This window comes from Octopus sinensis, linkage group LG15 (assembly GCF_006345805.1).
Source record: "Octopus sinensis linkage group LG15, ASM634580v1, whole genome shotgun sequence".
Classification (NCBI taxonomy): domain Eukaryota; kingdom Metazoa; phylum Mollusca; class Cephalopoda; order Octopoda; family Octopodidae; genus Octopus; species Octopus sinensis.
The window spans coordinates 6,074,370-6,084,080 of NC_043011.1; the positions used below are offsets into that span (position 1 = coordinate 6,074,370).

Consider the following 9,711-nt stretch of genomic DNA (forward strand, 5'->3'; position numbering starts at 1 on the left):
GCAGAAAAAGTACCTTGGGGAATTTCTTCTGGATCTTTACATGTTCTGAGTTCAAATCTTACCAAGACCAATTTTGACTTTTATCCTTTCTGTGGTCAAACAAATTACCAGTCAGGTCATGACAGCCAGTGAAGTGACTAATCTCTCTATCCTAAATTGTGGTTTTTGTGCAAAGATTAGGATCACAACAACAACAACAACAACAACAGCAGCAGCAGCAGCAGCAACAATAGCAACAACGACAACAACAACAACAACAACAGTCCTTTCTACTCTTGGCACAAGTCCCGAAATTTTGGGGGAGGGGGCCAGCTGACTAGATCGACCTCAGTACACAACTGGTACTTAATTTATTGACTCTGAAAGGGTGAAAGGCAAAGTTGACTTCGGCAGAATCAGAACTCAGAATGAAAAAATGGACGAAATATGGCTAAGTATTTTGTCCGACGTGCTAACGACTCTGCCAGCTCGCTGCCTTACTACTACTGCTGCTGCTGCTGCTACTACTACAACTACTACTACTACTACTATTACTACTACTACTACTACTACTACTACTACTGCTACTACTACTACTACTAATCATAATAATAATAATAATAATAATAATAATAATAATAATAATACTCCTACTACTACTACTACTACTACTACTTATAATAATAATAATAATAATAATAATAATGATAATAATAATAATAATCATCGTTTAACATCTGCTTTCCATGCTAGCATGGGTTGGACGATTTTGACTGAGGACTGGCGAACCAGATGGCTGCCCCAGGCTCCAATCTGGTCTGGCAGAGTTTCTACAGCTGGATGCCCTTCCTAATGCCAACCACTCACAGAGTGTTGTGGGTGTGTGTGTAAAGTGGGGTTGATTCGTAGTTCAAGGTAGTGCTGCCCCAGCATGGGCCACAGCCTAATGATTGAAACAAGTAAAAGATAAAAAATTAAAAAGAGTCATATTGTGGAGGTATTGCAGGAGTGATGTTGGTGAGTTTTGAGAAGCAGGGAATTCTAGAAGGATCTGTTGACGGGGAAATGGTAGTCTTTTACAAAGTGATGGAATACTTACATTTATGAATGGGAGTTTTGTCCGCTGAAAAATACAATAAAATGGAATGTTATTGTCTTCATCACCACCATCATCATCATTTAACATCTCTTTTAAAAACATGAAGAATGCTTAGAAAGATTACCTTCAGACTGAAGAATGATTGCTAAGATAAGAAGAAAGGAGATTGGTGATGCCATGTTATTGCTTGTAAAACTAATCTGTATCTAGTGAAGAACACAAATGTATTTTAGACAATAAGTGTGTGTGTGTGTGTGGTCTTTACACTGATGATGCTTCCCAACCACTTGGTTCTGGGTTCAGTCCCGCTGTGTGGCAACTTAGCAAGTGTTTTCTGCTACAGCCTCAGGCTGACCAAAGCCATTTGAGTGGATTTGGTAGACAGAAACTGAAAGAAGTTTGTTATGTGAGTAAAGTGGGAGTGATTCGTAGTTGAAGATGTTGCTGCCCCAGCATGGGCTGCAGTCTAATGACTGAAACAAGTAAAAGATAAAAAATTTAAAAGTGTCATAACAAGGAAAGGGTGCGGATGTATGCCAGGAGTGGTATTGGTGAGTTTTGAGAAGCAGGGAATTCTAGAAGGATCTGTTGATGGGGAAATGGTAGTCTTTTAGAAAGCGAGGGAGTACTTACATTTATGAATGGGAGTCTTATCCGCTGAAAAATACAAAAAAGTCAAATGAAATGGAATGTCACCATCATCATCATCAACATCATCATCATTGTTTAACATCCCTTTTTGCAGGCTGGCATGGATTGAACAGTTTGCTTGGAACTGAGAGATCAGAGGATGGTGCTGAGCTCCGTTGTCTGCTCCGGCCGGGTTTCTACGGCTGGATGCCCTTCCTAATACCAACCACTTTACAGCATGATTTCTTTGATGGGGTGGGGCCAAGAGCAGTAGAGTGTTCACCAGTTGCTTGCAAGTCAACTGGGTGGAGGTGGGTGTACTACTGAGGGAGGTTGAAAGTGTAACAGAGCGACAGCAGCAGGTGTGTTTGCTGAAGACATGAATATATGTACATCATATTCATTTGCCATCATCATCATTACCAGCATCACCATCACAAGAACTATGACAAACATTAACCAAAGAAGAGGAAGGAGAATTAGTTGGGGTCTTTTTTAAAATCTTTTTGGCATTTAAGGAATGTGTAGATGATGTTTGGGTATCTTTAGATCAGAAAAGTATTAACCCCTGCTGTTAGGGGTATAATCTTAATACTTGGTGTAGAATGCTTCTAAAGATAGCCATGGGGCACTATTAAACCCAGAAGATATGATGTGCCAACCATTATTTAATGTTTGTTTTCCATGCTGGCATGAGTTGAATGCTTTGGCAGGAAATAGCAACTCAGGGGTGGCTTACAGCTGAAAGTCCTTCCTACTGCCAACTACTTTACAGAGTGTACTGGGTGCTTTTTACATGGCACCAGCTGCAGTTAGGTCCCCAAGCAACTTGCTGGACAAAACCCCTCAATTGGGAGGGAGAGAAAATGCTGTTAAGTATTTTGCCCGGCATACTGACAATTCTGCAACTCATTAACTTAAAAATAATAATCAACATCATCATCATCATCATCATCATCATCATCTCATCATCATCATCATCATCATCATCATCATCATCATCATCATCATCATCATCATCATCATCATCATCATCGTTTAGCATCCGCTTTCCATGCTAGCATGGGTTGGACGGTTCAACTGGGATCTGGGAAGCCGGAAGGCTGCACCAGGCCCAGTCTGATCTGGCAATGTTTCTTCGGCTTGATGCCCTTCCTAATGCCAACCACTCCGTGAGTGTAGTGGGTACTTTTTACGTGCCACTGGCACAGGTGCCAGACAGGGCTGGCAAACGGCCACGATTAGATGGTGCTCTTTACGTGCCACCGGCATGGGGGCTAGGCGTGGCTTATAACAGCCACGAACAGATGGTGCTTTTTACGTGCCACCTGCACGAGGCCAGACTGGGCGGCGCTGGCAATGCCCACGTTCGGATAGTTCTCTTACTTGCCACCGGCACTGGTATCACAGCTGCAATTTCCATTGATGTTGATCAATTTCGATAATAATAATAATAATAATAATAATAATAATAATAATAATAATAATAATAATCATCATAATACAAATAATAATAATAACAATAATAATAATAATAATAATAACCACAGATTTGTTCGTCAGTTGTTTGACCTTAACCAGTTGAGCATTTCCCTTCGTCGCTGACGATATGTGCATCTCTGATCACGAGCAGAAGTAGTGGAGGAGCATCATGGCCATGTGTTGAGAGGGATTCTTTGGGGTTTGATTAATTCACCTCTGGAAACATTGGTGTTTCGTTCAACATCCTTAAACAATCCTTATTCCGGGACCTTTTTAGTGGGATGGGTTACTCAACCAGAAGAAAATTCTAATCAACTCCCACCTGCAAGGTCATGTGCTGTTTATCTTGATATGAGATCACCATGTCATGCACATAGGGTTGTGATGCATGTGCCTGGTGTACCTTTATCAGACGGGTAGTCATGATGGGTATGTTGGGGTTTGTATATTTTACCCCAGTGTCACTTTGATGGCATGAACTGCTCTCTCACACAATAATAATAATAATAATGATGATGAAGATGATGATGATGATTAAAGTAACATAAGCAATAAGGAAATATGTATTTTAAAGGGTTTAAAAACCTGAGGAATGCTTAGAAAGCTTACCTTCAGACTGAAGAATGATTGCTAAGATAAGAAGAAAGGAGGTTGCTGATGCCATGTTATTGCTTGTAAAACTAATCTGTATCCAGTGAAGACCACAAATGTATTTTAGACAATAAGTGGGTGTGTGTATGGTCTTTACACTGATGATGCTTCCCAACCACTTGGTTCTGGGTTCAGTCCCACTGTGTGGCAACTTAGCAAATGTTTTCTACTGCAGCCTCAAGCTGACCAAAGCCATTTGAGTGGATTTGGTAGACAGAAACTGAAAGAAGTTTATTATGTGTGTATAGTGAGGTTGATTCATAGTTTAAGGTGTTGCTGCCCCAGGATGGTCTGCGGTCTAATGACTGAAACAAGTAAAAGATAAAAAATTCAAAAGAGTCATATCAAGGAGAGGGTGTGGAGGCATGCCAGGAGTGGTGTTGGTGAGTTTTGAGAAGCAGGGAGTTCTAGAAGGATCTGCTGATGGGGAAATGGTAGTCTTTTAGAAAGCGAGGGAGTACTTACATTTATGAATAGGAATCTGGTCCGCTGAAAAATACAAAAAAGTCAAATGAAATGGAATGTCACCATCATCATCATGAACATCATCATCATTGTTTCACATCCCTTTTTGCAGGCTGGCATGGATTGAACAGTTTGCTTGGAACTGAGAGATCAGAGGATGGTGCTGAGCTCCGTTGTCTGCTCTGGCCAGGTTTCTACGGCTGGATGCCCTTCCTAATACCAACCACTTTACAGCATGATTTCTTTGATGGGGTGGGGCCAAGAGCAGTAGAGTGTTCACCAGTTGCTTGCAAGTCAACTGGGTGGAGGTGGGTGTACTACTGAGGGAGGTTGAAAGTGTAACAGAGCGACAGCAGCAGGTGTGTTTGCTGAAGACATGAATATATGTACATCATATTCATTTGCCATCATCATCATTACCAGCATCACCATCACAAGAACTATGACAAACATTAACCAAAGAAGAGGAAGGAGAATTAGTTGGGGTCTTTTTTAAAATCTTTTTGGCATTTCAGGAATGTGTAGATGATGTTTGGGTATCTTTAGATCAGAAAAGTATTAACCCCTGCTGTTAGGGGTATAATCTTAATACTTGGTGTAGAATTATTCTAAAGACAGCCATGGGGCACTATTAAACCCAGAAGATATGATGTGCCAACCATTACTTAAAAATAATAATCATCATCATCGTTTAACGTCTGCTTTCCATGCTAGTATGGGTTGGACAGTTCATCCGGGGTCTGGGAAGCCAGAAGGCTGCACCAGGCCCAGTCTGATCTACGGCTGGATGCTCTTCATATTGCCAACCACTCTGTGAGTGTAGTGGGTGCTTTTTACGTGTCACTGGCACAGGTGCCAGACGAGGCTGGCTAACAACCATGATCGGATGGTGCTTTTTACGTGCCACCGGCACGGGGACCAGGCAGGGCTTACAATGGCCACGAACGGATGGTTCTTTTTATGTGCCACCGGTACGAGGCCAGTCTGAGCGAGCTAGCAACGGCCACGTTCGGATGGTTCTCTTACATGCCACTGCCACTGGTATCGCAGCTGCAATTTCCATTGATGTTGATCAATTTCGATAATAATAATAATAATAATAATCATAATAATAATAATAATAATAATAATAATAATAATAATAATAATAATAATCATCATAATACTAATAATAATAATAACAAATAATAATAATAATAATAATAATAATAATAATAATAATAATAATAAGAGGAGAACACCGGGGGACATTTAAGATGTAAGAAGGAAAATTCAGAGCTCCGAAATCTATCCACAAACATCGAAAACAAGGACATCCTATGGAGCCAAAGTTTTACTAACAAAGATTTGGACTGTATCCGAGTAAGTAATACTAATTGAAATTTATTACTATTTTCGAAACGAAATGACGTATTTTGACTCGATATCATCTCCACCTCTAACGCAACACATGTAAACATGCGTGGAACATCACGATCATCCCTGACCCCAAACACCATGTACAAAGGAACTACGAAGAAATTAAATGCCACCAATACTATTCAACCCAAGAATAACAATCGAGCGGTACGTACATTAAACTTACAACAAAAAATGTACGAAAAACTACACGTGCGAAATAATGTGACAACAGAAATAAACGGACCGGTACCCTACAAAATGACGACCGTCAAAATAATGGGCTGGACGTTGTACCTCATGTCCCGCAAATAAAACCCAAAAGACGTAAATGGACACGTGAGGAATACATTTCTATCTTACACGCATACTTCACAGCAGTACTCTACCCAAAAAATGAAAATACAACAACACATACATATAAAATATGGAAGGAAAATAATAGAGATATAGACTTGGATACAGCAATGAACCCTAATAAATTAGCTAACGTACGAAGATACATTCTCAACACAAAAAAAATATCAGAAATAGAAATAGAACACCTAAAAGAAAACATACACCAGGAAAATGTAGATAGAAGCCACACAACAATGCCCAATAATATAAACACTGAAACTGTAAAACACGAAGACAAACGCAACATTCCCAACAAACACGATGTAAACAACGAAGGGGAGCCTAATGATTATGATAATATAAAAATAAAATAATCAAAGAACTGAAAACCACAGAGCTCAAAATGGACCACCGACCATACCTCCCAAGAATCAAAATAAACGAAATAACCACACCTATTATAAACAGCATAAACCTAGCCGTCACTGAACTGATAGCCACTGAATCAAAAAAAGTGATATCACTGAGCTAAATAACCTAATATACGCAGCAGCCACTGCAGCCACAAAAGAAGCTGGATACTCACCCAAACCCGCCCAAACAGGAGTACCACCACCCAAACAAACCCTGTGGATAAATAACATCCAAAGCAAAATTAAAAAAATTAGAAAAGACCTGTCGATTCTTAATGAAATCAGCAAACAATCAACGCTACTGAGCAACAAAAAGAGAACAAAAATACTCCGCAAATATAACATCACAGAGAAAGATTTGCCTGAAATAAAAGAAAAGCTGAAGCAAGATATCCTTGCCAAAGCACAAAGGATCCGCCGGTACAAGAAACGCCAACGCTTCTTTCAAGAAAACAAAAAGTTCAACTCCAACCCCAAAAAGTTCTACCAAGAACTGGGCAAAAATAAAATAGAAGTCACTGCAGCACCAACGGCAGAAGAATTGGAAGAATTCTGGGGAGAAATATGGTCGGCGAACGAACCACAAAAAAAAGGAGTATCAAAATAACAAACTCGGCATCTGAACAACTTTGGACCCCCATAACAACTGAAGAGGTCACCCAGGCACTGCAAAGACTAAGCAACTGGAAGGCACCTGGGCATGACAAGATCCCCAACTTCTGGTTGAAATATCTAACAGGAATGCACAAAAAGCTGGCTGAAAACTTTAACAATGTACTAGCAGAGCCAGAGACAATGCCTGAATGGCTCACGAAGGGGAAAACCATCTTAATTCCCAAATCAAATGAAACAGAAAAACCCGAAAAATACAGACCAATAACCTGCCTCCCTACTATGTTCAAGGCATTTACTGCAGTGATATCACAAAGGCTGAACAAACACCTGGACGAAAACAAACTGTTCCCAGAAGAGCAGAAAGGATGCCGCAAAGGCTCATATGGCTGTAAAGATCAACTAATGATTAATAAAGCCATAACTGAAGACAGCCACAGAAAGAAGAAAGGCCTCAGTATGGCCTGGATTGACTACAAAAAGGCGTTTGATAGCATCCCCCACACATGGATCCTCGAAACACTAGCCATTAACAAAGTAGCATCAACAATCATAAAATTTATAGAGCACTCTATATATAAATGGCAAACAGTCCTACACCTCCAAACAAAAGAGGGACTCATGAAAACCAAAGACATCCCCATTAGAAGAGGAATATTCCAGGGAGACACGCTCTCTCCACTCCTTTTCTGCTTGGCATTGTCACCTCTATCTGATATGCTAAATAGAACTGGATGCGGATATAAATGTTACGGCAAAACGATCAGCCACCTTTTATATATGGATGACCTAAAACTATACGCTGCAAATGACAAACAGCTGGAAACACTATTAAAGACAGTTCATGGATTTACCAAAGAAATAGATATGAAATTTGGATTAGAAAAATGCGCCAAAGTAACCATGAAAAGAGGAAAACTAGTTAAGAGTAACAACATCACACTAGATAAAACCAATGAAATAAAAGAATTAGACCAAAGCCAAACTTACAAATACTTAGGAATCCATGAACTAGATAAGACACAACACACACAAATGAAAGAGAAAATAAAAAAAGAATATTATAGACGAGTTAGATCAATACTAAACACAGAGCTCAATGCTAAAAACAAGATAATAGGTATCAACACTTTAGCTGTCCCAGTCATAAGTTACAGCTACACTATCCTTAACTGGACACGAAATGAACTGACCAAAATAGATAGGAAAACAAGAAAAATAATGACAGGATCTAGGATGCATCACCCAAAATCTGACATAGAAAGACTATATATACAACGTATAGAAGGTGGTAGAGGCCTTATACAGCTGGAAAACTACTATAAAATAACCACCATAGGACTGCAAAAATATCTACTTCAGAAGGAAGGAAAACTGATCCAGATAGCGGCAAAACACGAGCAAAACAAAAAACTATTCTCAGTATTTAAGGAAGCTGACAAATACAAACAAGAAATCATACCACCTAATAAACATGAAGAAGAAGAAGCAGATGAAGAAACAACAAAAGCTATAAAACAAATGAAATCCAAACTAAAAATAGAACAGCAACGAACCATGATAAAACGATGGCAAGAAAAGCCCCTTCATGGTAAATACTGGACTAAACTAAACGCAAAAGAAATAGACAAAGAAAAATCCCTGAGAAGCTCAGGACTCAAAGCAGAAACAGAGGGATTTTTAATTGCAGCACAAGACCAAAGCCTCCCCACCAGAAATTACCAAAAACATGTAATGAAAAGAAATATTACAAGTAACTGCAGAATATGTGGAGATGTACAAGAAACAATAAATCATACTATCTCTAGCTGCCCAGTCGGGCTAAGAAGGAATATATTCACAGACATGACAGAGTTGGAACCTACATACATTGGAAGCTATGCCAACATTATGGAATAACAACAGAAAAAAGATGGTATAGGCACACACCAGAAAAGGTCACAGAAAACGAGAAAGCAACCATACTCTGGGATATGCCGATACACACAGATAGAGAAATTAAGGCCAACAGACCAGATATAGTTGTCAGAGATCATGAAGAAAAAAGATGCTTTCTAATTGATGTATCAATACCGGCTGATGACAACGTGTCTCTAAAAGAAATAGAGAAACTCTCAAAATACAAAGACCTGGAAATAGAGGTAACTAGAATGTGGAATCTGAAAACAGAAACAATTCCTATCATAGTAGGTGCATTAGGCATGATAAAAAAAATATTCAGACAAATACATAACAAAAACACCAGGACTTACAAACACATATAACATACAGAAAATTGCACTACTAGGCACTGCACACATCCTATGCAGAACACTTTCCATACTATAACCATCAGAGCATCACAACAAATCACAGCACATACCCAAGGCACACAGAGCTGCACTCGGTAGTGAAGTGAAAGCATGCTGACCAAAGCCATTTCAGTGGATTTGGTAGACAGAAACTGAAAGAAGTTTATTATGTGTGTATAGTGAGGTTGATTCATAGTTTAAGGTGTTGCTGCCCCAGCATGGGCTGCAGTCTAATGACTTAAACAAGTAAAAGATAAAAAATTTAAAAGAGTCATAACAAGGAAAGGGTGTGGAGGCATGCCAGGAGTGGTGTTGGTGAGTTTTGAGAAGCAGGGAGTTCTAGAAGGATCTG

At 39.5% G+C, this 9,711-nt stretch overlaps 1 protein-coding gene across 1 annotated transcript in view; it reads right to left on the reverse strand.

The window, feature by feature from the left end:
• Window positions 1–9,711, reverse strand: part of LOC118766410 — a 41,896-nt gene that overhangs the window by 21,236 nt on the left and 10,949 nt on the right. The gene's annotated exons all lie outside the window — the stretch shown is intronic.